At 42.2% G+C, this 26,382-nt stretch overlaps 1 protein-coding gene across 1 annotated transcript in view; it reads left to right on the forward strand.

The window, feature by feature from the left end:
- The window catches only part of BTBD9 (BTB domain containing 9), a 912,643-nt gene that overhangs the window by 161,185 nt on the left and 725,076 nt on the right, over nucleotides 1-26,382 (forward strand). The gene's annotated exons all lie outside the window — the stretch shown is intronic.

Here is a 26,382-nt window from a genome sequence, read left to right on the forward strand (position 1 = left end):
CGGTGATAGCCTTCTTAAGGTTAAGAGGAATACAAATTTATCCTTATTTGGACGATTGCCTGATTCTTGCTCAGGACGAAAACAAGCTTCTTCACCATCTACAGTATGTTATGGCAGTGTTAAGGTGCCTAGGGTATTCTGTGCACGAAACAAAGTCCAGTCTAGTACCCTCTCAGGAAATGTGCTTTCTGGGTGTGAGACTGAATACAGCTTCCCAGATGGCTTTTTTGACCCTGGACAAGCAAAGGAACCTTACACTTTACTTCCAGCAATTGTCTCTACGGTCCAGGCTGACTGCAAGGACAGTCCTTCAAGCCTTGGGGTTCATGGCATCTTGTATTCTGGTGCTTCCCAATGCCAAACTGCATATGAGGAAGCTACAATGGTATCTCAAAATGTATGGACACAACACTGCCACGATCTGGACACTGTCATTCAAATAATACCTTGCATTCAAAAGGAATTTTTGTGGTGGGCTCAGGAATGTCACCTAAACAAGGGACTCTCTGTGACCCGACCAGAGGCGAGTCAGATCTTAACGACAGATGCCTCGGACAAGGCTTGGGGAGCACACCTCAATGGAAAGTGGGTTCAAGACACGTGGCCTGCCAGGCTTCAACATTTACATATCAACTTGAAGGAGATGTTAGCAGTCCAATTTGCATTGATGGCTTTCAAGGATTTACTTCACCGGGGACAAGTGTTGATTCAAACAGACAACACAACTGTCATGTGGTACATCAACAAGCAAGGGGAACCCATTGCATACCCTCTTTGCAGACAAGCTATGATTCTGTGGGAGACTGCTCTCAGTTTGCACCTCACTCTTCAGGCAAGGTTTCTGCCAGGAGCACAGAACTCCTTAGCAGATGTTTTGAGCAGACAGATGGTGGATCCCCACGAGTGGAAGTTGGATCCTCATGTATTTCGACAGGTGACAGTGATATGGGGGACTCCAGACATAGATCTGTTCGCTTCTCCACTAAATTTCCAGTTGCCAAAGTTTTGCACGAAGATGTTTCATCCTACAGCTTGGAAAGTGGATGCTCTTTCATTCAGTTGGAGCAATCTTCACGTCTATGCCTTTCCTCCTCTGCCTCTCCTTCCCAAGGTGCTCTTGAAGGTCAGACAAGACAAGCCCTCCATGATTCTAATAGCTCCAGATTGGCCTCGACAGCACTGGTACCCTCTGCTGAGGAGTTTAGTACGGGAGCCTCCTTCCTTGGCCTTTGCCTTCAATTCCACACCTTTTGTCTCAGGCGGGCAATCATTTCCTCAATGTCAGGATTCAGTCCCTGCATCTAACAGCCTGGCATATTCTGTTCTAGAACCTGGAGGGTCGAATCTTCCTCAACAAGTTTTGAATGTTATTTTGGAGGCCAGAAGGCCTAGTACAAGGAAAGTTTATGCTGATAAATGGAGGAGATTTTTTATTTGGAGCACAGCAAAGAGCTTTGATGTTTCCAGGCCTAATTTGAGTGTTTCTCTTCAATATCTTACAGAATTATTAGACAAAGGTTTGTCTTTCTCCTCTGTAAAAGTTCATGCTGCAGCCATTTCTGCTCACTATGACTGTGACCCACCGTTATTCTCTCATCCTTTGTTTAAACAATTCCTTAGAGGGGCAAAGAACATAAGACCCCCAGAGAGCTCCTACTCCTTCCTGGGATCTCAATTTTGTGTTGGAAAAACTTACTTTACCTCCTTTTGAACCTGCAGCTACATCTGAGTTGAAGTTTTTGTCTTGGAAGACTGCTTTTTTGTTGGCCATTACGTCTGCTAGAAGGGTATCTGAATTACAGGCTCTAATGGCAGTTGAACCCTTCCTGATTTTTCATAAGGATAGGGTATCTCTGCGTACTAACCCTACTTTTATGCCTAAAGTGGTTTCAAATGTGGCCTTGAACCAATCTATTCATTTGCCTACTTTTTATGCTGATCCCCAAAATAAAGGGGAAAAAATTTTGCACACTTTGGATATTCATAGGCAGTTGCGTTATTATTTGAGCAGGACTAAAAGTTTCAGACAGTCTCAACAGTTATTTGTTTCTTTTGCTTTGAGCTCTCAGGGGAAACCTGTTTCTAAACAAACTATTTCTAAGTGGATTGGCCATTGTATTGCTTTTTGTTATTCTCATCATGGTAAGGAGATTCCGGCTGGAATCAGACCTCATTCCACTAGGGCTACTGCCACTTCTACTGCTTTTTTGAGGGGTGTAGCTACCAAAGATATTTTGGAAGCAGCTACTTGGAGTTCAGTGCACACTTTTTCTAAACATTACCATCTCCCTCTTTATTCCAAATCTAGGGCTGGATTTGCCACTGCAGTCTTACAGGGCTTATTAGCAGCTCCCAATGCTTTATGATTTTGCCAACCTCCCTTTACTTTTGCTTTGGGATTCTACCCACAGGTTATGACTGCAGCAATGTGAGATGAAGAACATAGTACAGTTTTGTACCTACCATAAATGTAGATGTTCGAAGATCCACATTGCTGCAGTCCAATTTACCCCTCCCTCCTTCCCCTCTGTAGTTTGGAGTGGTTGTTTGGTTTGGGTTGTAGATATTGTTTGTACATGGGTTTTGGAGGTTTTTTCTATTTTAGGCTGGGGCCTTTCTTTTTAGGGCCTTCTGACATCTGGGGCAAGAAAAGACTGAGGATATGACGTCGGTCATGCGCTTTAATACCAGGACGCACTGACGTCAGATCTGAGCGCCCATGACCGACGCCAGCCTAATACTTTGGTATTCGGGCCGACCGAGGACAGCGGACTACCCACAGGTTATGACTGCAGCAATGTGGATCTTCGAACATCTACATTTATGGTAGGTACAAAACTGTACTTTTCACATCTTGGGCAAAGTGAACGTGCTGACACACTCCTTTTAGCTACTTCTCCAGCTGTCTCCTGAAGATGTGGATTGAGCCATGCTTTGACTAGATCTTCTTGAACTGGAGTACTCCAGAGATTCACTCATATACCATTTGGAAAAATGTGGCTGTTGCAGTCTTCTGTTTATTGCATCAGGCTTAGGGGGAATTCTAACTAGGTACTTTCTCCATCCTTTGACAAGGGAAGTTCCTGTATGCCTTCCAGCCATTCCCAATGAGTCCATACCTCATTGCAAAGCTCAGAAACGAAAGATCAAAGCTAATTCTTGTTGTCCTGTATTGGTCAAGAAAGGTGTGGCTTTAGATTGTTAAATACCCTCTTGGTTCTAGCCAGGGAGTCTGGGTACCACATGGCTTTGATGATGTTTAGTGCCACTTCATGGCCTGGCTTCTGCTGTAAACCTTCTGATTACACCAGACCTATTGGTAGAGGTCTTAAGAAGTTAAGGTTATTAGGAAGTGATCTACCAGACAGATCTACATCTTTCAAGTGGAAGATGTTTCTGTTTTGGAAATATGATACCCAGGTACTACCATGCTTGCTTAGGTTACAGGTTGTCCAAACCATTCTAATGTGTCTATATGTATGTATGAAAATCCAATGTTCGACAAACACACTGCCTTACTGGCATTTGGGTAGTAGTGCCTTGCTGCCCTCCTCTGGCAGTCTACTAAAGTTCAGAGTCCCTCCCACTTCCTGTTTGTGGGTGTGATAGACCAATCACCTGGCAGTACAGGGAGTACCTTACAGACCTACAGACAGGACCCTTTCAGTTTTCTAGTACCGTAGTAACAGGAGGATGTCTTGGAAGATTGCTTTTTACTCTGGATCTCTTCAGCTGCTGAACCAAACTCTTTAGATGCAGGGGAATTCAGAGAATCTGTTGCCAGTGTTCATATGCCCCCCCTCCCCCCCACGGATTCTCCAACTAATGTAGTGCATGAAAAAAACAGACAGAAGACCCACTGTGTTACAGGGCAACAATTTCCTGACTGTGTTTTCACCTATCTGTTGGCTTTGGCTAGATCCATTATTTAGGCCATTGTTTACTGGGTGCAAACCCTGCTTATGAGTAACACCAGCACTTCCACCCCCATTCAGTCACCCAAGGATCTTAATTTTGATGGGGATCTGGAATCTGTGGTTTTTGAAATGTCAAAGTCTAACTGTCATCTGTGGATAAACAGATTTAAAAACCCAAACATGTTTTTTTGATCCTAAAAGGATGCAAGGCCTGAACAACATGTCCTACATGGACCGACACAGAACCCTGTCACTACACTCTGTGACCTACAGACTCTTAAGAGGTGACCTGTGTGTGACATACAAGACATCCTCCGACCCAGTACTGATGGATTTACTGCATATCATCAAGTCAAATGGCATAAGAAATACTCTATCTAGGGATTTAAACCTCTTCTTCAATGTCAACAGAACAGTTGGGAAGGACAGGTATATCTCACAGATGGTAATGCTGCTCTGAAGCAGACTCCTCAGCCACATAAAACAGAGTTCATCCCTATCCCTTTTCAAGTGCAACTTGGATGAATGGATGGGAAACAGAAAATTTACTCTAGGACTCCCCCCCCCCCCCTTTACTATAATGGACAGAGGCAGAGCATAAATGCTTTAGCCCATGCATGGGTCCCTGCAAATTATCTGTGTCATGAATCCCAGTTATTCTTACTAGTATTGACCATGGGGTGGGTAAGGCCTATCTCTAACCAAATGGGATAGGTTAAAATTGAAAATAAAAAGGGAAATTGACTAGGCTTAAGATGGCTCACAAGGGCAGCTAGTCTGATACTCACCTATGAACATGTTTTCTTTTTCCCAAATGCTGGCTAGATTTGGGGATGTTTTCTGTTAGAAGTAGTCTTCAACTGCCTCCAAGCTCAGCAAAGGGTATATGACCTTTTAGAGTCTAAGGCATTAGATGTGGCTATTCTCCCTATGTTAATCACTGTGTTGGCAAATGTTTTAAGAAATCTTGCAATACCCTTCTGCTAAATGGGCCTCTGTCTAAAAAAAAAAAAAAAAGTATTTAAAAAATTCAGTGCGGTAAACTGAGGCAAGGATATCTAAAATGTTCCATATTACCAAGCCCCCCCCCCCCCTCCAAGCTGAATAAAAAACAAGGTACCGAAAGGAAATGGCAGGATGAGATCTCTGCTAAACCTAACAGTAGGGGTTGTTTTCCCAAAAAGGATGCCCCCCCCCTCCACTCTGACTATGCCATGGCTTGACTGCTGCCATTTCAAAATTTCCCTTCAGGTGTCTCTTGAGAGTTAGCTCTCGACAAGGCAATCTGGCCGTGCTTTCTGATAAAAGGGTGTTCAACATCATTGACAGAGATTGTATGCGGCAGTTGAAAAAACATCTGCCTCCATTTTGGGGGGTATCCTTTCACCCGCCAGGCCGACTTTGTTAGTCCTGCCTTTTCTCCTGGCAAATGCTGGATTTGGGGGTCATAGAGCCAGTCCCCCCTTAGGAGAGAATGAAAGCTTTCTACTCTAGAATGTTTACTGGCCCTCGAAAAGAGCAGTTATGGAGACCAGTGTTGGACCTATCCTTTCTGAATACTTTTGCAAGGTCCCCAAGTGAAATATACTGCATGAAACTATAATACTAGGAGACACCAATATAAATTGGCTAAACTTAGACTCCCCCTCTTGAGTAAACAGCATGTAAACCTTCACAGTTTTACCCAATTCATCAGCACTCCCACTCATGGTCTAACAGACTCTGAATCAACCCTAGACTGGATACTTGTAACACATCCCCAAATCTACTCCAACTCAGGAACCCTACCAAACACATTGTGACCACCTTCCAGCATATACCTATAGAACTTACCCTTATGCAGTCAAAGTGCACTCCTATAAAACCTCCAGGAACCTAGCCCACTTTGACCAGGATAAATTTATAAATATTGTAAACTCCCAAAACTGGAACCCACTAAAAACACTCCCCTTAGATGAAGCCGTTGACAATTTCAACAAACTCTTTTTAAATACTCTCAATAGCCTAGCTCCTACATGTACTAAATGAACCAAAACTAACCATGCCCCCTGGTTAACAAGACTAACCAAACAAACTATGTCTCTTAGAAACAAAGCATGGAAAATATGGCTGAGAGACAGAACACAACAAAATGAAATCCACTACAAACAACTCTGTAACAAATCAAAAAAGCTAGTAATACAAGATAAAAAAGATTATTTCTCTGATAAACTGTCCACCTCATATAACAATCCCAAACATTTTTGGAAGTCTGTCTCCTCTCTGTTTAACCCAGGCACCATCCAAAACCCATCCCCTGCACCAGAATAAAGCCCACAAGAAATCTCCCAAGCCATTAATACCCACTTCATCTCTACCATCCAAAAGCTACTCAGACTGCCCATCCAGCTGAAATATACACTTCCCAACTCAAACAGAACACACCCCCACTACACAACCAGGCAACTCCTTCACTATTCAACCTGTACCCACCTCTCTGATTTTGAAATTCCAAAAACAACTCAAACCTTGCTCGCTGTCTGCAGATAACCTTCCCCCAGAATATCTGCAAATAGCAGCTAGCTCAATAGTATATTCAGTTACCATTCTTATAAATCACTGCCTCACTGAATCTTACGTTCCTCTCCTATGGAAAAAATCCATCATTACCCCACTACACAAAGGGGGTAACTCCTGTGATCTTTCCAACTACCGCCCTATCTCTATATTCTCCCCTCAGTCAAAAATCTTAGAAAAATGTGTTCACTCACAGCTACTTAAACACCTCTCAAGTAATAAAAAGAACAGCAATACCAACTTGAGAATGTCTTCGATCAGCACACTGACACCAGCTCCAAAAACAGATGAATACTTTATTAACAGGTTTAGCGCCTTCTTCCCCTGATAGGGACCTCCTCAGAACAAGACAGGTTCTGAGGAAGTCCCTATCAGGGGAAGAAAGCGCTAAACCTGTTCATAAAGTATTCATCTGTTTTTGGAGCTGGTGTCCGTGTGTTGGTCGAAGAACCTCTCAAGTAATAGCCCCTCACTGACTCTCTTCAAGAGAAATCTTGATGAGTGGATGGGAGATCGTAGGTTTACCCCAGGGGTCACATCTGTGTCAATGCTAGACAGGGGCACAGTAAACTAATTCTATTATATAAGGGGACCTTCATTGTGTCACTACTAGACACAGTATTCTAAATTTATTCTGTACATTTTTGTACCATTTCATGGGGTGGCAAATGCCACATCACTATGGCTAGGCTTACAAATGCCCCAGGGCAGATAGCCTAGTACTATACTATGAAACTATGAAACTAATGCTCTTCTATCCCCTACCCTACATGGTTTCCGGCCAGGGCATAGCACCATTACTGCCCTATTATCTTTCAACAAAGCCTTGGATGCAGGCCATCCTACCTCAGTAATCCTACTAGACCTATCTAAGGCTTTCGACACAGTGTCACATGTTAAGCTAGTAAATAACTATCAACACTAGGTTGCTCCCCAAAATCCCTCAGCTGGTTTACCTCTTATCTACAGAACAGGAAACAGTCAGTAAAATGATTAAATGCGCAATCTCAGTACCCAACCTAACAATATAGGAGTACCACAGGGATCCATTTTAGGTCCACTACTGTTCAATATCTTCATCAATGACCTGCACAAAGCCTCCCTAATCCAGAACCTCATCCAATATGCCAATGATTCAGCACTTATATCCACCTCTAAGACTTCCTCAGACCTTCTCACAGTTACACAACAGGCCTTTACTTCTAACGAATCATGGCTTATTAATGCACAACTAATGCTAAACCCCCAAAAAACTAAACTTTTATTTTTCTCAACAAAACCACCCAACATTGACTTTAAAATCCTGACTAAAGACGGCACAGAAATTGAACTAGTGAAAACAGCCAAATTACTAAGTATAACAATAGATGATAAACTCGCATATGAGCAACACATCCTAACCGCAATCAAGAAAACCCATTTCAAACTAGGTAAACTATACCGCCACAAACTCTACTTGGATAAATATACCAAAATAAAACTAGCCAGTACCCTACTCATCCCCTCCCTTCTATATGGTAGTGCCATTTTCACTAACCTGCACGCAACCCTTAGTAATAAATTACAATCCTGTTAAAACAAAATAGCCAAATTTGCCTCCGGAAAACCTCACCGTTCTCATCACTGCCATGCCATCACTGAACTAGGATGGCTAGAGTTTTCCCACCATCTACAATACACCCATCTAACCTTAGGCCACAAACTAATTTCTAAACCAAATGACTGCCTTGCCCCTAACTCAATCCTACAAACATACACTGCCACTAAAACACTAAGATCTTCCTGTAAACTAATGCTTACAATAGCTAAAGCCAACAAAAGAGCAGGATAGTTCTCCCATACCATAGCTAAGCTATGGAATAATCTTCTATCTGAAATAACCCAAATTGACCACCCAAAAGCCTTTAAGGTAGCCCTAAAAACACATTATCTAGACTATCCATCCTGCACCTGCCTCAAAAGCAAACCACCTTAAACAATATACTTCATCAAATACTACAGTGACACAATCTTTGCAAAAACCCAGTCTTCACATTTATTAGTGTATTCTTACTATATAGGAGACTGGAAATCTCACCAAAGAAGGAAATGATGTAACACTATTATTCAATTATAAAATTCTTGTTTATTTTCGACCTGTCGTATCTTCTGTGTGTGTGTATATATTCTATGATGTTCTTCATTCCACATTGCTGCAGTCCTAACTATTGGGTAGTCCGCTGTCCAGTCGGCCCGAATACCAAAGTATATGGCTGACGTCGGTCAGGGCGCATTAGACTGACGTCAGTACGTCAGGGTACTAATGCGCATGACCGACGCCATATCCTCAGTCTTTTTTGCCGCATGGTCCGATGCAGAAGCAATTTTGCGAGTGCAGGTTGGCGTTCTGAAAGTTTCTGAAGCCAGAGTTTCAGACCGAATCAAAGTTGGCTAAGTACCCCGTTGGGGAATATTTTGGTTTTTTCTTGCCTCAGTTTTTAACCGGATGTCAGAAAAAGTGAATAACTGTATTTCTTGTGGGAAACAGATACCTCATAGGGATTACCATACTTTGTGTATACCTTGTTTAGGGCCTGAGCACGACGTTGTTGGATGCCGCTCTTGTGCTAGATTTAACAAACGCACTATTAAGAGAAGGTTAGACTGTGCCAGGTTAGTGTTTGGGAAGCGTTGTAATTATAAAATGCCGTCGGATGTTCCGACGCCGGCTTCGACTAAAAACGCAAGGACAAAACAGCAAAGCCTAGAGTGGAGGAACCGACAGTCCCAGACGACGGTTCTTTAGAGGGCTCAGGGGAGCCGGAGGTTTTGCCAGGTGTTTCTTTGGAGTCTCAGGGAGACACTTTACTGTTACAGGATGTATCCTCTCAGGAAGTAGGCCAGGCTGAGGGGGCTTCTCAGGTGGCTGTTCTTCCCTCTCTTCCTAAGGTGGTCAGAGCCTCCCCTTCTGTTTCCAAGGCTTCTTTGAGGGGCAGGCCGAGTTTTGCTTCAGTGGGGGTTTCTCCTAGTACTTCAGGGTCTTTGCCTAAGAAACATATGCTTAAAATGGCAGAGGATTTGATTACTATGATAAGAGGTTCTATGCCCCCTCCTGATAAGAGGCCTAGGGTGGAATCTGAGTTTGAGAGTTTTGAGCAATGCTCGGAGGCTTCTGAGTCTTGACTGAAGACTTGCAGGAGTACCCTCCTTATTCTGATTCTGATGTGGATGATTCTACTCCTTCAGCTTCCCCTCCTGAGGATTTTTCATTTTCAGAGACTCTGCATTCCATGAGGGAGCATTTCAAATGGGAAGGTCAAGATTTCTCTGATTCCAGGAAAAGGCTTAGGGAATTCTTGTTTTTACCACAGCACAGGCCTTTAGCTATACCTCCTGTTTTGAATGTGGTGGAAGATGTTTTTGCAGAGGCTTCCCTGAATCCGGATTCTTTGCCTCCTGCCCCAGTTAAACCGGATAGGTATTATAGGGTGCCTGAAGCTCATAAGTATCTTTTTAAGAGTCCTAGGGCAGACCCGGAAACTGTCTCTCAGGGGCCTAAAGGTGTGAAGGCCTCAGTTGTTAAAAATCCTGTCCCTCCTGATAAAGAGGCAAGGGCTTTGGATAGATGGGGAAAGAAAGTGTATACTTCTTCCACTTTGGCCATGAGGGCGTTGAATTGTCAGTTTCACATGTTAAAATATCAGAATTTTCTTCTTTCACAGTTGAAATCTAAGGTGGATGCTCTGGCAGAAGGTATTGAGTGTAAAGAGTTGCAGGATTTAGTTCATGTGTCTGAACAAGTGGGTAAACATTCCCTGCAATGTGGTTTTGATGCTGTGCAGGCCTCCTCCAGGGTGGCTGCCACTGGTTCTGTTCTTCGTAGGCACGCCTGGTTGAGAGATCAAAACTTAGCTGAGCATGTTAAGACAAGGATTTTGGATGCTCCTTTACAGTCTGATGTGTTGTTTGGTTCGCCTGTGGAAGCAGTTTTAAAGAAGATGGAGGACAAGGCTAAGTCTATGCAAACTGTTAAGGATTTTTTGCAGGTGCAGCCTCCGAAGTTTAGTAGAAATTGGCCTGCTAAGGGATGGACTTATCCTGCTTATGATTCCCAGTCTAGGGGTAGGTCTAGACGTGGTAGGGGCAGAGCTCAAGGTGCTTTTAGGCCTAGGACAGGGAGTTCACCTGCTCAGACTTCTGGTGAGGGCAGGGGTCAGTCCTTTCGTAAGCAGACCCAATGACCTGCCTTTTCAGCTGCCAGTGCCTTCTCGCCTGGCGGCACCTCTAGGAGGAAGACTGTCTCTTTTCAAAGAAAATTGGGATTTAATTACCCAAGACAAATGGGTTCTGGATATCATTCATCACGGTTACAGGTTTTATTTCCATACCTTGCCTCCTTTCAAAGGCATGCCAGACATTCCTCCTCTACAAAGACAAGAGGCTCACAAGCAAATTTCTCAGTTACTCCAAATAGGGGCCATTCAGCCGGTTCCTGTGCCAGAAAGGGGCCTAGGATTTTATTCTCGCCTGTTCCTAGTACCAAAGAAGGGGAACACGTGGAGACCAATTTTGGATTTATCTATCCTCAACACTTATCTGGACATTCCCAAGTTCAAAATGTTGACGTTACAACAGCTTTTACCTCTGCTGGGCAAGGATCACTGGATGGTAACTTTAGATCTCAAGGAAGCTTACCTTCATGTGCCTATAAGACTGAGTTGCAGAAAGTATCTGCGTTTTCGAGCTGGAAATTCTCATTATCAGTTCTCTGCATTGCCCTTTGGCTTATCTACTGCGCCCAGGGTATTCACAAAGGTTCTGGCTCCAGTGATAGCTTACTTCAGGCTAAAAGGAATTCAAATCTATCCTTACTTGGACGATTGCCTGATTCTGGCTCAAGAAAAGGAAGACCTTCTACAGCATTTGGAATATGTCATAGCAGTGCTAAGATGCCTAGGGTATTCTGTGAACGAAATAAAGTCCAGTCTAGTACCCTCTCAAGACATGTGCTTTCTGGGTGTGAGACTGAATACAGCAGCCCAGATGGCCTTTTTAACCCCGGACAAACAAAAGAATCTTTCCAGTTACTTCCGTCAACTATCTCTTCAGTCCGGGCTGACTGCAAGGACAGTCCTTCAAGCCTTAGGGTTCATGGCATCTTGTATTCTGGTGCTTCCCAATGCCAAACTGCATATGAGGAAGCTACAATGGTATCGCATAAATCTATGGACACAGCACTGCCAGGATTTGGACACTGTCATTCAAATAATACCTTGCATTCAAAAGGAATTTTTGTGGTGGGCTCAGGAATGTCACCTAAACAAGGGACTCTCTGTGACCCGGCCAGAGGCGAGTCAGATTCTCACGACAGATGCCTCAGACATTGCTTGGGGAGCTCATCTAAATGGAAAGTGGATACAAGACAAGTGGCCTGCCAGACTACAGCATCTACATATCAACATGAAGGAGATGTTAGCAGTCCAGTTTGCATTAATGGCTTTCAAGGAGTTACTTCTTCCAGGGCAGGTGTTGATTCTAACAGACAACACAACTGTCATGTGGTACATCAACAAACAAGGGGGAACACATTCTTACCCATTGTGCAGGCAAGCAATGATTTTATGGGAGACTGCGTTAAGCTTGCAACTAACTCTTCAGGCAAGGTTTCTGCCGGGAGCACAGAACTCCTTAGCAGATGTGTTAAGCAGACAAATCATGGATCCCCACGAGTGGAAACTGGATCTTCATGTATTTCAAAAGTTGACAGTGTCCTGGGGAACTCCAGACATAGATCTGTTCGCTTCTCCACTGAACCACCAGCTGCCAAAGTTTTGCACAAAGAGGTTTCATCACACAGCTTGGAAAGTGGATGCTCTTTCTTTCAGTTGGAAAAATCTTCGTGTGTATGCGTTTCCACCTCTGCCTCTTCTTCCAAAGGTGCTTCTAAAGGTCAGACAAGACAAGCCAAGGATGATTTTAATAGCTCCAGATTGGCCTCGGCAGCATTGGTACCCATTACTGAGGAATCTGGTAAAGAAGCCTCCATGGCCTTTACCCTTGATTCCGCATCTGTTGTCTCAGAAGGACGGTCGTCTGCTCAATGTCAAGCTTCACTCTCTTCATCTAACAGCCTGGCATATTCTGTTTTGAAAGACAGCAGGTCTCAACTTCCTCAACAAGTTTTAAATGTGATTATGGAAGCCAGAAGACCTAGTACAAGGAAAGTGTACGCAGAAAAATGGAGGAGATTTTTTATTTTGGACTGCAGCAAAGAATTTGGAGATTTCAGAGCCTAATTTGAGTGTGGCTCTTCAATATCTTACTGAGTTATTGGACAAAGGTTTGTCTTTCTCTTCCATTAAGATTCATGCTGCAGCAATTTCAGCTCACTATGATTGTGACCCACCATTGTTTTCACATCCTTTGTTCAAGCAATTTCTTAGAGGGGCAAAGAATATAAGACCCCCACGTAGAGCTCCTACTCCTGCTTGGGATCTCAATTTTGTGTTGGAGAAACTTACTCTACAACCTTTTGAGCCTGCAGCTACTGCTGAACTGAAATACTTGTCATGGAAGACTGCTTTTTTGTTGGGCATTACTTCTGCAAGAAGGGTTTCTGAGTTACAGGCCCTTATGGCGGTTGAGCCTTTTGATTTTTCATAAGGATAGGGTATCATTACGTACTAATCCTTCCTTTATGCCTAAAGTGGTTTCTAGTGTGGCTTTAAACCAAACTATTCATTTGCCTACTTTTATGCAGATCCCCAAAATAAAGGGGAAAAGATTTTGCACACTTTAGATGTACACAGGCAATTGCGTTATTATTTGAGCAGGACTAAGGATTTTAGGCAGTCTCAGCAGTTGTTTGTTTCTTTTGCTTTGAGTTCTCAGGGCAAGCCTGTATCAAAACAAACTATTTCTAGGTGGATTGGGTTTTGCATCGCATTTTGTTATTCCCATCATGGCAAGGAGATTCCAGCTGGGATTAGGCCTCATTCCACTAGGACTACTGCCACTTCAACAGCTTTATTAAGGGGTGGCAACTAAGGATATTTTGGAGGCAGCTACTTGGAGTTCAGTGCATACTTTCTCTAAGCATTACCACCTTCCTCTCTACTCTAAGTCTAGGGCTGGTTTTGCCACAGCTATTTTGCAAGGCATGTTATCAGCTCCTGCTTCCTTATGATTTGCCAGCCTCCCTTACCTCTGCTTTGGGATTCTACCCAATAGTTAGGACTGCAGCAATGTGGAATGAAGAACATAGTACAGTTTTGTACCTACCATAAATGTAGATGTTCGAGGATCCACATTGCTGCAGTCCAATTTACCCTCCCTCCTTCCCCTCTGTGTTTAGGGGTGGTTGTGTAGGTGAGGTTATATTTTGCTAATTTTGTATATTTTGTATATGTATATATATATTTTGATGCAGATATGTTGGGAGTTTTTGGTTTTGGCCTTATCTTTTCAGGGTCTTCTGGCATCTGGGGCAAGAAAAGACTGAGGATATGGCGTCGGTCATGCGCATTAGTACCCTGACGTACTGACGTCAGTCTAATGCGCCCTGACCGACGTCAGCCATATACTTTGGTATTCGGGCCGACTGGACAGCGGACTACCCAATAGTTAGGACTGCAGCAATGTGGATCCTCGAACATCTACATTTATGGTAGGTACAAAACTGTACTTTTTTTTTCTTCCTGTTATATCAGTAACATTGTTGCATTGTATTTTGCTTGTGGAGCTTTTCTCCCAAGGCCTCTACTGAAAATGGGTCTCTGACCCAGTGGACTTTCCCGGTCAACAAATGTTAATAAATAAATAAAAAAAATCACCCTACAGACAGTGCTTCCTCTTCTGCTGGACCACTGTTTCATGGTGATCCTGGACTTGAAGGATACATGTCATCATATTCCCATTGCTCATCACTTCAGGAGATATCTTAGATTTGTCGTGTCTGCTTATCACTATCAGTTCTCTGCTTTACCCTTTGAGATATCCACTACCCTTTGAGTGTTTACCAAATGCCTTTCCCTGTTAGTGGCTCACTGCTGGACTCTTGGCATTCACATTTTTCCTTACTTGGACGATTTGTTGATATGTGCAGAGTCTGCATCCAAGTGTTTGGAATTGGTAGAGAAGGTCTCTACCTTACTCCCACACTAAGGGTTCAAGATAAACCTTCAGAAGTCAAGATTGTCACCCTCCCAAAGACTTGTCTTCCTGGGGCGCTTAATCAACATTGACAAAAGAATGGCCTTTCTTCCAGAAGACAGGGTCATGTCCTGCCAGACGATATTCCAGGAATTCTCCAGGAGGAATGTCACCTTGGCAGGAGATTTCCTAAAAATTCTAGACCCGATGGTGTCCATACCACTGACCCATCTCCACAGGAGAGGTCCGAATGGAGAGATGATAAATCAGCAAGCAAAGAAGAGTAGTATTGCTGGAATTGAATTCGTCCTCATGTCTTGGTGAGCACCTTCACAAGTTGTACCTTGTTTTTCGCAAAATCTCACCAAGATGAACCTTTATCATGGACAAGACTCAGGATAAAAAAAAAAGTGCCTAATCCTAGTAGGCACACTGGTGTCAGGACTGGAAAAAATGACAGTGTAGAATCCTCAAGACATGGAAACATTCTTACAATGGGACTAGGCCAGGCCCAGCAGAAGGATGGCCTCTCTGTTGTAGAAGGAAGTAGTAGTCCACAAAAGTTCACAAAAACTGGTAGCCCAAAAAAGAGCCGTAAAGACGATAAAGTAGACTATTGAGGAGAGAAAAATTATGTATTGTTACTATTATGCAAGAAGCCCAGAATTTCCAGACAGAAGGTATACAAAAAGATTGAGAGAAATTAGAGGAAAGGAAAATATTTGCGCCAGAAAAACTGTCAGATGCTTCAAATAAAAATGTATGTTTATTAATACAAGAAAGTTATGAAAAACATAATGTAGACCAAGAAACCTTGGGCTGTTTGGATAAAGAAGCAACTGGGGAAATGTGAAAATATAAAGAACAAAATCTAGAGATTTTTGAAAGATATAAAAAAAGAAATATGGACATGGGAAAGAGAGATCTATTCTCATGCAGTATTTACATGAAGGAGAAAGCCAAATTAATCGATAACAAAAAAAGCAGCCCCAAAGAAATTCAAAGAGAAATGCTGGCAAAGGCATCCATATGTGGAAAATTTGACAGTACAAAAAATAAGCTCACAAAGAGGGAATGTAGAACAGAAGTAGGAAAGTAGAAGTTAAAAAGTAGAAGTTGAAGTTATGGAGTACCTGTGAAGTGAAGAATTTTGTGTCCTAATACAGGTTATATCACAGCATGATGGCATAGTGAGTCCCCAAGAAAGGAGAAACAGTAGGAGCAAGAGACATCTGAATAAGAAATATGGACATGGGAAAGAAAGAGATTTAATATGGTGCAGTATATTTATGCATAAGAGAAAGCAAAACTAATCAATGTAAAAAGAGAAGCACCAAAGATATTTGAAGAGAAATACAGACAAAGGCATCCGGATTTGGAAAATCTTATAATACAAAGAAGAAAAGAGAATTAGTAATGAAGAAGTTAAAGAAATGGAAACTGAGGTTATGGATTACCTGCAAAATGAAGGATTTAGTGTAGAAAATACAACTGATAACATCACAGCAGGATAGTGCAGTGGATCCCAAAATTTAGGAGAAACTAGTGGAGTGGGAAATGTTTGCTCAGTTACCATATGAAGATATTTTGAAGCCTTCCATAGGAATCCAGTACAAACGTTCAGCTGGAGTTGCACAGCAAGGGAAGGAACAGGAAACTGTGGCAACTCTGATGCAGTCGATGTTATGGAGTGATATGCCGGTGAGTTCCCAAATGAAAGAATAACAGATGACACAGGGTGAAACTGAAGTGAATGTGGCACAGGAAGATGCTCTGGAACTTTCTATAGAATGCCAGCAGAAAATGAAGAACAAAGAATGTGCCCTCAGTTTAGAAGAAAATGATCTAAGAGAATAGTTGCTTGAATTAATAGAGATGGACAGACATATTAAGATCAATGAAAGAAGTACATTACAGAAAGTCAGTAAAGCCCCCAAAAGTTACAAGTTTGCTCAAATAAACCAACACAGTAATTAGGACTGTTCATAGAAATTCATGTTATATAACGAAAGTAAATAGGATATATTACTGTGCAGCTAAATTAACAGATGGTCTTAAAGCAAAAACACAGGGCAGTAAGGGAAAGGAAGGGGAGAAATCAAATGCCATCATGGAAGTATTGAATAGTGAAAACACTAGAGTATAGAATAAGGAAGAGATCAACAAAAATACTTAAAAAAGATAGATGTGATAAAAGCAATGCACAGTATAAGAACAGATCAGGATCTGTCATGCACTATCACAAATAATAAACTAAAAAAATATCAGCACAGGCAGAAAAGTTACCTCAACTACTCCTACTCAACCAACTCTCAGTAGTGCACAAGCTCTACCACCTTCCAGATAAAACTCCTACACTTCAGCATTTACTTTACCCCTACATCACCACTAGAGCCTTAAGATCTAGTAAGCAAAACCTCATCAATGTCATCAAACATAAAAATGAAGCTGGTAAATCTCTCTTTGCCTGCTCTATTGCAAAAATCTGGAATTCACTCCTAAGCCACTTAACTTCTACCACTTCCACCTTCCAGTTTAAAAAAACTCCTCAAAACCCACTACTTAAACAACTGGCTTTGCTCATGCTTCTCCCCAGGTTAACCCACACCACTGCACTGTTGCTAGGATTCTGCTAAGGTCCAACTATTTGCTCCCTGTTTCTCATTGTATACTTGTTTATCCAATAATAAGTCCTTTACAGTACTGGTCGACCTGTTCAACCAATGTTATGATGTTCTTAGTGTTTCACTGTTGCAGTCATTACATTTGGGTTATCTGCTTGCATGTAGCCCTCAGTCGGCCTGATTAACAAAGTCTTGGGTCCTGCATCGGTTGCTGTCCCTTCTTCCATGACGTCAGGTCGTCAGGGGTATAAAACATGTAGCCGACACCATTACATCAGTCTTTCTTGCTGTGTGGTGCCTGAAGCAGAAGCAGTTCGCAAGTGCCGTTTGGCCGACTCCTGAAATTTCCGTTTTCGAGTTTCAGAACCGAAGTCTTCAACTAAAGCTAAGTACCTCATTGGGGAAACTTTTTCTTGCTCCTTACCGATATCAGTAAAAGTTAATAATTGCATTACTTGTGGAAAGCAAATACCTCATAAAGATTTTCATTCGTACTGTATTCCTTGTCTAGCCCTGACCACGATGTACCTTTCTGTCAGTTTTGTGCTTTAAATATTTAATCAGCTCACTATTCATCGTCGGTAGATTTTCGCCTCTAAATATTTCGGATCTCAGTTTAATTATCTAGAAATGCCGTCGGTTAGCCATCCAACTACCGGAATTACGAAAAAACGCAAAGATAAAGACAGAGACAGGCCGCCGAGGTCCAAAACTGCAGACGACACTTCTCCTAAGCCAGTCACCAGTTCACTGGTACTCAGTGAGGCGCTTTTGCAGCCCCTGATACCCGCTATGTCTGATTCACAGGCCTCTACTGAGACCTATTCGGAGTCTGGTATGCCGCGAGATGCTTCAACTATGGAACCCGCGGATGTCTCTACCTTGGATGGGTCCGGAGCCGCTGTGCAGGCACCGGCTTCTGAGGGTATATTCAGGCCTACGGACTTGCATATTAAACCGACGCCTCCTTCTTCTCTTAGGCCTAACTCTTGAACCAGGCCTAAAAAAACGATGCTCAGACCTCTATGCCTAAAAATCAAATGATAAGAATGGCTTGAACATCTAACGTCAGGGGTAGCCAACCCCCCTTTCTAAGAGGTCTAGGACTGAAGTGTTTTTGAATCTTCTGACCAGGAATCTGTTTTTTCTGATTCAAAAAAGAGGCTTAGGGATTTTTTAGTCCTACCTCAACATAGGCCTTTAGCTATTCCTCCTGTGCTAGCCATTGTCGATGATGCTTTTTTGGAATCTAGTTTGGCCCCTGATTCCTTGCCTCCCTCTCCCAGAAAACCAGACAGATACTACAGGGTCCCTGAGTCACACAAGTTCCTTTTTAAAAATCCTATTGCGGATCCAGAGAATATTTCACAGGGGCCCAAGGGCATTAAGGCTTCTACTGCTAAAAATCCAACCCCTTCTGATAGAGACTCCAGGGCGCTGGATAGATGGGGAAAGGTGGTTTACACTTCTGCAACCTTGGCCATTAGGGCTTTAAACTGCCACTTTCATATGTTAAAGTATCAGCAACATGTTATTGGATTGCTTAAACAGAAAATGATGTTGATTCCTGACTGTGTGGAAAATAAAGAATTACAGGATTTAATGCATTCTGCTGAACAAGATGGAAAACATACTTTGCAATGTAGTTTTGATTCATTAGAGGCCTCTTGCAGGGCCACTGTTACTGGGTCTGTGCTCAGAAGGCATGCTTGGCTTAAGGAGCAATCTTTGCCTGATCATGTTAAAGCTAAATTGTTGGATGCTCCCTTAAATCAGACCGCCTGTTTGGCAACAAGGCTGATGAAGTTCTTAAAAGTATGGAAGATAAAGCTAAATCTATGCAAACTGTTAAAGATTTCTTACAAGTTCAGCCTCCTAGATTTAGTAGGCACTGCCCCTCTAAGAATTGGACCTTTCCAGCCCCTTCCAGGTCTTCTCAAGCCAAACCCAGACACAGCAAAATCCCCAGGTTTCAGTCCTAGGGGAGACACAGGACTAAGCAGTGGGGGCCTCCACTTCCAAATCTGGAAGTAATAAGACTCCCCCCTATGGTAAACTGTCTCAATGACTTCCTTTTAAAATTTCCAAGCACTTATCAACTGACTGCCCCTTTGGGGGGAAAGATTGCTCTTCGTGCAAAGAACTGGGAACGAATGGGTTTTAAATAGTGTCCCAGGGATACAGATTTCACTTCCACACGTTGCCAACACCAAGTGGGTGGCCGGACCTACCCCCAAATCAGTGGGCAGAGGCCCCAAAACAAGTAATTTCTCACTTAAGCATGGGGGGGGGCTATTCATCTGGTACCAGAAGAGGAAAAGGGACAAGGTTTCTACTCGAGACTTTTCCTGGTACCCAGAAAAAACAATTCATGGCGTCCTGTCCTGGACCTGTCTACTCTAAACACCTTTTTGGAGATTCCAAAATTCAAGATGCTGACTCTTCACCAATTACTTCCTTTGCTAGGCAAAGATGCCTGGTTGGCAACACTAGATTTAAAAGAAGCATACCTGCACATCCCAATCAGAGAATCTTGCAGAAGATACCTACGCTTCAAAGCAGGCTACATGCACTATCAGTTCTCTGCACTGCCCTTTGGCTTATCTACTGCGCCCAGGGAATTCACAAAGTGCCTAGCTCCAGTTATTGCATTTTGCAGGCAAAGAAATATTCAGATATACCCATACCTGGACGATTGTCTAATTGAGGCAGAAAGCCAGGACATACTTTTGAATCATCTGGTCTTCGTACAAAGGGTTATAACTTGTCTGGGGTACACCATAAACGAAAAGAAATCACACCTGGTACCCTGTCAACAAATTATATTCCTGGGAGCAAGCCTGAATACAGCTTCCCAGATGGCCTACCTCACGCCAGAGAAACAAATTCATTTGACAACCAACTTCAAACAAGTGGCCACAAAAACCCTGCTATCTGCAAGACAAATACTGCAAGCCTTGGGGTTCATGGCCTCCTGCATTCTTTTAATTCCATATGCAAGACTGCATATGAGGAAACTACAGTGGTATCTAAAAAGCCTATGGTGTCAACATTCTCAAGATCTAGAAGCAATGATTCCTATCATACCTTGCCTACGCCTAGAGTTCCTTTGGTGGGCAGAGGCCTGCCACCAAAACAAGGGACTACCATTCACTCCACCCCCTGCCGCCCAAACCCTAACAACAGACGCATCAGATTATGTATGGGGGGGGGGGGGCTGACCTGGCAGGAAAGTGCATTCAGGGCAAATGGAACCCAAGTCAAATGCACCTGCATATCAATCAAAAAGAAATGTTAGCTGTACAGGATGCTCTGACAGCCTTCAAGGACCACATTCTTCCAGGACAACTAATGGTAAAGACGGACAACACCACTGTTATGTGGTACATAAACAAGTAGGGGGGTACACATTCTTACCCCCTCTGCAGACTAGTCATGGCATTGTGGAACACGACCTTGAGCTACCACGTGCACCTGCGAGCTCAATTCCTGCCAGGAAAGTTAAATACACTGGCAGATGGACTAAGCAGAAACCTCATGGACCCACACTAGTGGAAACTGGAACCAAGGATTTTCAACATGTTGACAAGCAAATGGGGGAGCCCAGATATAGACCTGTTTGCCTCTCCCCAGAACTGCCAGTTGGACAAATTTTGCACAAGGACTCCCCACAAACAAGCCTGGAAAGTGGATGCTCTGTCCTTCAGCTAGAAAAACCTATCAGTCTATGCCTTTCCCCCTCTGCCTCTGCTCTCCAAAGAACTACTAAAAACCAAACAGGACAAACCAAGGATAATTTTGATTGCTCCAGACTGGTCACACCAACACTGGTTCCCCCTCCTGCACAGTGTTTCACGGTTATCCCCATGGCACCTGCCTCAGACTCCTTCCCTGTTGTCCCAGTAGGAGAACCAGATTCTGCACCCTCAGCTTCTAACACTGAACCTTGCAGCCTGGGTAATTACATAATCTCAGCTTTACCATCCCTCAGTAAACCTGTGATGGATATCATTTTGGAGGCAAGGAGGCCTAGCACTAGAAATTCCTTTGCTGAAAAATGGAAAAGATTCTGTGCCTGGAACCAGTCTCAATGGATGAAAACAGCAGCGCCCAATTTACCTCATATTTTACAGTACTTAACGGAGATGCTTCACAAGGGCCTGTCTTTTTCCTCCATTAAAATCCACGCCTCAGCCATTTCAGCTCATTATAACACAGAACCCCCCCCCCCCTTCTCTCATCCACTGCTCAAGCAGTTCCTCAGAGGGACCAAAAATTTGAGACCACCCAGGAGAGCTCCAACCCCAGCCTGGGACCTTTACTTTGTTTTGGAGAAATTCACTCTACCTCCTTTCGAGCCAGCTGCTACTGCAGACTTAAAATTTCTTTCTTGGAAAACAGCTTTCCTTTTAGCAATCACTTCGGCTAGAAAGGTTTCTGAATTACAGGCCCTTATTGCAGTGGAGCCTTTCATCATCTTTCAAGCGGGCAGGGTGTTCCTCAGAACCAATCCATCTTTCATGCCCAAGGTGGTATCCAGTGTGGCTTTTAATCAGTCCATTCATTTGCCAACCTTCTTTCCCAGTCCACAGAACAAAGGGGAACGGATACTGCATTCCTTAGATGTGTACAGACAACTCAGATTCTACTTGGACAGGACTAAACCTCAAAGGAAATCTGAACAACTGCTGGTAGCATTTGTTGCAGGGGCAGAGGGGAAGGCTATTTCAAAGCAAACCATTTCTAAATGGATAAGCCATTGCATTCATTTCTGCTATAAGCACCATGGAAAACCTATCCCCCAGGGGATCAGACCTCACTCCACCAGGGCTGCATCTACCTCTATAGCCTTTCTCATAGGCGTCCCTACCAGGGACATCCCAGAAGCTGCTATCTGGAGTTCTGTACATATTTTCACCAAACATTATCATTTGCCAATTTTTTCTAAATCCAGAGCTGGCTTTGCCACTGCAGTCTTGCAGGGCCTTATAGCTGGTCCTAATGCTGTCTAAATTCCTCCTCCCAACCATAGCTTTGGGAATCAACCCAAATGTAATGACTGCAACAGTGAAACATGAAGAACATAGTACAGTTGTGTACACTTACCATAAATGTAGATGTTTGAGTGTATTCACTGTTGCAGTCCTGGTTGCCCTCCCTCCAGCCCCTTAACTTCTTTTGGCTATATCTCTACTTTCCTTTACTATGCTTAACAGTCTTTTTGGTGTATTTGCTTTTTTGCTGGAGGTATATCCTTGTACCTTTATATTTAATTGCTCCCCATTTGGGGGGCACCTGACATCTGGGGCAAGAAAAACTGATGTAATGGAGTCGGCTGCATGTTTTATACCTCTGATGACCTGACGTCATGGAAGAAGGGACAGCAACCGATGCAGGACCCAAGACTTTGGTAATCAGGCCGACTGAGGGCTACCTGCAAGCAGATAACCCAAATGTAATGACTGCAACAGTGAATACACTCGAACATCTACATTTATGGAAAGTGTATACAACTGTACTTTCTGAACTGAACTAATAACAGTCTTCTAGTGCAAAAAAAAAAAGAAAAATGTAATTCTCATTCTTGTTCAAGTATGTATTATTTACTATAGAAATTACCTAGAAATTGTTACTCTTTGCTTATTTATGCTTGTTTTTATTCTTGTATGTATACTTGTATACTCATGTTTTCTTATTGTCATGTGGAGCGTTTCTCCCCTGGTCTCTGCTGAACATTGACCTGTGTCCAGTCAGACTTCTCTGGTTAACAAATGTAAAATAAAAAATAAATGAAAAAAACTTAGAAGATATGTAGATAAATATAAAGGGAAAGTACAAAATAAGCAATTTATTGATGACCCAAAAAGTTTCATAGAGAATTGGGAAACAAGGCAAAATTAATTGAAACACCACTAAAAAACAAGAAATATGTACATTTTACAGTTCATGTTTCAGCCAAAATTGATAGATCTAGATCAATGTGGTTTTGTGTAGTGGAGACAGACATTCAACAACATTAATAGAACAATAAAGATCTGGAGGGAAGCAGATTGTAAGAAAATACCACTGTTGTTGTGTCTTACAGAGAAAGCATTCAACAGAGTAATTGTGGGACTTTGAGTAGGGCAATGGAAGCATTTGCATTCTGTGATAAAGTTAATTTGGACGATATATGAAGGAATGGAGGCAAGAATTTAAGTGGGAGAGTTCTTCTCTGATAAGTTGTGTCTGAACAGTCTCCTGATGGAGGTGGTCTTGCTGATCCTGACTTTGTGGGTCCTATCTGTGAGCCAGACAGCAATCCACCAAGTTATGCAGAGTTTTGTACCTATTTCTGAGAGTTTAACAATACCTGAGTGGGATCTTGTAGTGACTGTCTTGGCCTGGTCATGCTAGGTGGTATGTACCATTTTTCCCCTCATCCATAGCCTTGGTGACCCTGTTGAAGATGTCTATCAGGTTGAGTAGGCAAAGGAATGTGAGTTGTGAGTTTCAATGGGTCATAGAGGCTGTCTGTGACACACATTCAATGAGATCCATAATGTCTCTTTTCAGGTAGTTCAGTGAGGTACGTCCCAGGTCCTTTACACCTGCATGAACTATGATAGAATCATATTTAGCCATGTTTAAAAAGAAAAAAGTAGTAGTGTGATGATGTCATTGAATACAATGTCTTATAAGAATGCTGGAACATTTGGTGCAAGATTCACATGAACATATGGTAATAGTTTTGTTTTCATCTGGCAAAAAACAGACTAACATTCATTGTTATGATAAGTAGCTTTGTACAGCCTTCCTCTTTTTTCAGACCGCATTGTGAATGTTGCAGTAGTTCATCTTCCTGTTGAGAAGAGCTTGTTTTTCTAGTCTCCAAAACATCCTGCATTTTGAACTTGTGTCTCTTTGTAGGATTTGAATGTTTTGCTCTTCTACATTAGGCATGATCATAAAAAAAAACTGCAGTTAAACTTTGTGGTTCATTTGGTAGAAATAACTACCAGTTTTTAATTTTTTAACCTAAATGTCATAATGCAATCATGTCTTCATGTCATATTGTGAAGGGAAGAGGTTTCAGCTTTCAGATCTAGGCTGAAGTGAGAGTTCTTCCAAGTAGCTAGAAAATATGTGTGTGGGTTTCTGAGCAAAATTATCGAGAGAGCAGTTTTAAAATTTGTAGTACTTTGCTTTAGTAAGTTTGGATCGTATCATAATCATTACTGAAAGTATACTGTGGAATCAGTGTTATAGTATTGAATTTCATTTGGAAGATCTCATAAGGCTTTCAGTCATGATTTATGCTATTAATCAGTGTGTAACCATCTTTCCCACTTTTAGAAGACATAGTTTTACTACTTCATTTCCATGCATCTGTTGCATATGTATGGCAGCTAAGGTACCTCTTCTTTATTTGGTTTGTTTAGTAGGCAAATATACTGAATGATTGCATGACAACTCCCTGGCACCATCCAGAAGGCTGTTTCAAAATGTAGTAATTACAAAGTTACTGTTGTATGTTTTGGCAGTAACAAGTATAATTATGTAGCATTCATCCATAAATCTAGAATATTTTTTTTTTGGGGGGGGGGGGGCAGAAATAGAATATGTGAAAATTATTTAAGATCAACAGAGAAATATTACATAGTTCATTTCTGCATACGAGACAGTTACTTATAAGCAGTTTATTACATTTTATTATCTTTAAAGTTATCTATAGCGCTTATGTGGAACAGGAAGGTCCAAATGGACACTAATAGGCAGAGGAAAATTTTAGTCATATATAGATCACCATGAGCATGCTTGTGTGGTACTTTGTTACAGATGAGCCACTAGAAGAGGGTTTCTTTCTTTCTCTAAGGTAAGTAGATTAGACTCATATGATTGCAGTATCAGTACTTGTACAGTATGTAACTTCAAGGAAAAATTGGTTCTGTATTAAAGGGCAAAACATGTAGAGAACTACTACAAAGGCAGTTTTAGCTTTATCTATTCAATGGTCATAATAAGGTGCAATTAAAGTTGTGTGCCTTGAAACAGTAGAATAATATTAACATCTAATGGTAAGCAACCTTTCATGTAGAGTTTTATACAAGGCATTTATAAAGATTGATTAAGTCATTCTCTTGATACATGATGATAACACTTTTCCAAGTTTTGGACTTCAGGGAAAAAAGTCCTTTATGAAACACTTTCAGTGAGTGAGGTAGAGGCAGCAAGGTAAGTGGTTTGAATGTAGCGATATAGAGACCCTGAGTAAGTGGTTTTTAGCGGAGTAGAGAGCAGATTGTGGGGCACTCTTTCAGGAAAGTGTTTTAAAGACCAGGAAGCAGGAGAAGATATTTATACCGCTTTTGGGTAGACAGTAACTTGACTTTACATGTTGGTGCAATGGAGCTGTAGTCGTGGATTGTGGACAATAAATCTGGTCCTTTTGCTTAACATAGTCTGAAGACTGTTGCAATTAAAAGAAGAATTAGCAGTGGTCAATGGGAATCTATATTCTAAGGTAGAAATCAAGAAGTCTTTTGCTGCAGTGGCTTTGGCTTCTGAGATTAAGAAACATGAATTTTATAGCAGTACCTGTTGAACCCTTTAATTTGTCAGATAACTTATCCCGGTGAACTCATGAAGTTAGGTGAGAATCTTTGTAGAAGCACAGTTAAGTGGCTTAATGAGCAAAGGAAATCCTTTTTTGTATTGAAGACACACCCAAGGTATCAGGGATGAGAAATATGCTTGTGCCAAACAGTATAGCCACCGTTTAGTGAGAGTTCCAGTATACCTAACCAAATGGTAAGGGCCGTGTCACCTAACCAGATAATCATTTCATGGGATTTAAAGGCAGTTGTAGAACCACAGCTTGCATCATTCTAGGCTTAATTTAGCCATTTTAGATGAGTATAACTAATGCTCTGCTTATCTTGTATATAAAAGACTTGAATGAGATTATTGAGATATAGCTGAATAATACATTGTGGAAAGGAGAGCAGAGAATGGTGCATAGTTTTGTAAGAGTTTGGTACAAAGAAGTAACAAAGCAGCTGCATTGGAGATCATTAAAGAACTAAGCACGGCAAGGGGAGGGGAGGGAGTAGTAGAAGTAGTTTGGGTGGTTTGGCTTTGAAATATGTCAGTCCCCTGCAGTTTATAGATTTTTT

This window comes from Protopterus annectens, chromosome 1.part0 (genome assembly GCF_019279795.1).
Source record: "Protopterus annectens isolate FY-2018-M chromosome 1.part0, PAN1.0, whole genome shotgun sequence".
Lineage (NCBI taxonomy): Eukaryota > Metazoa > Chordata > Ceratodontiformes > Protopteridae > Protopterus > Protopterus annectens.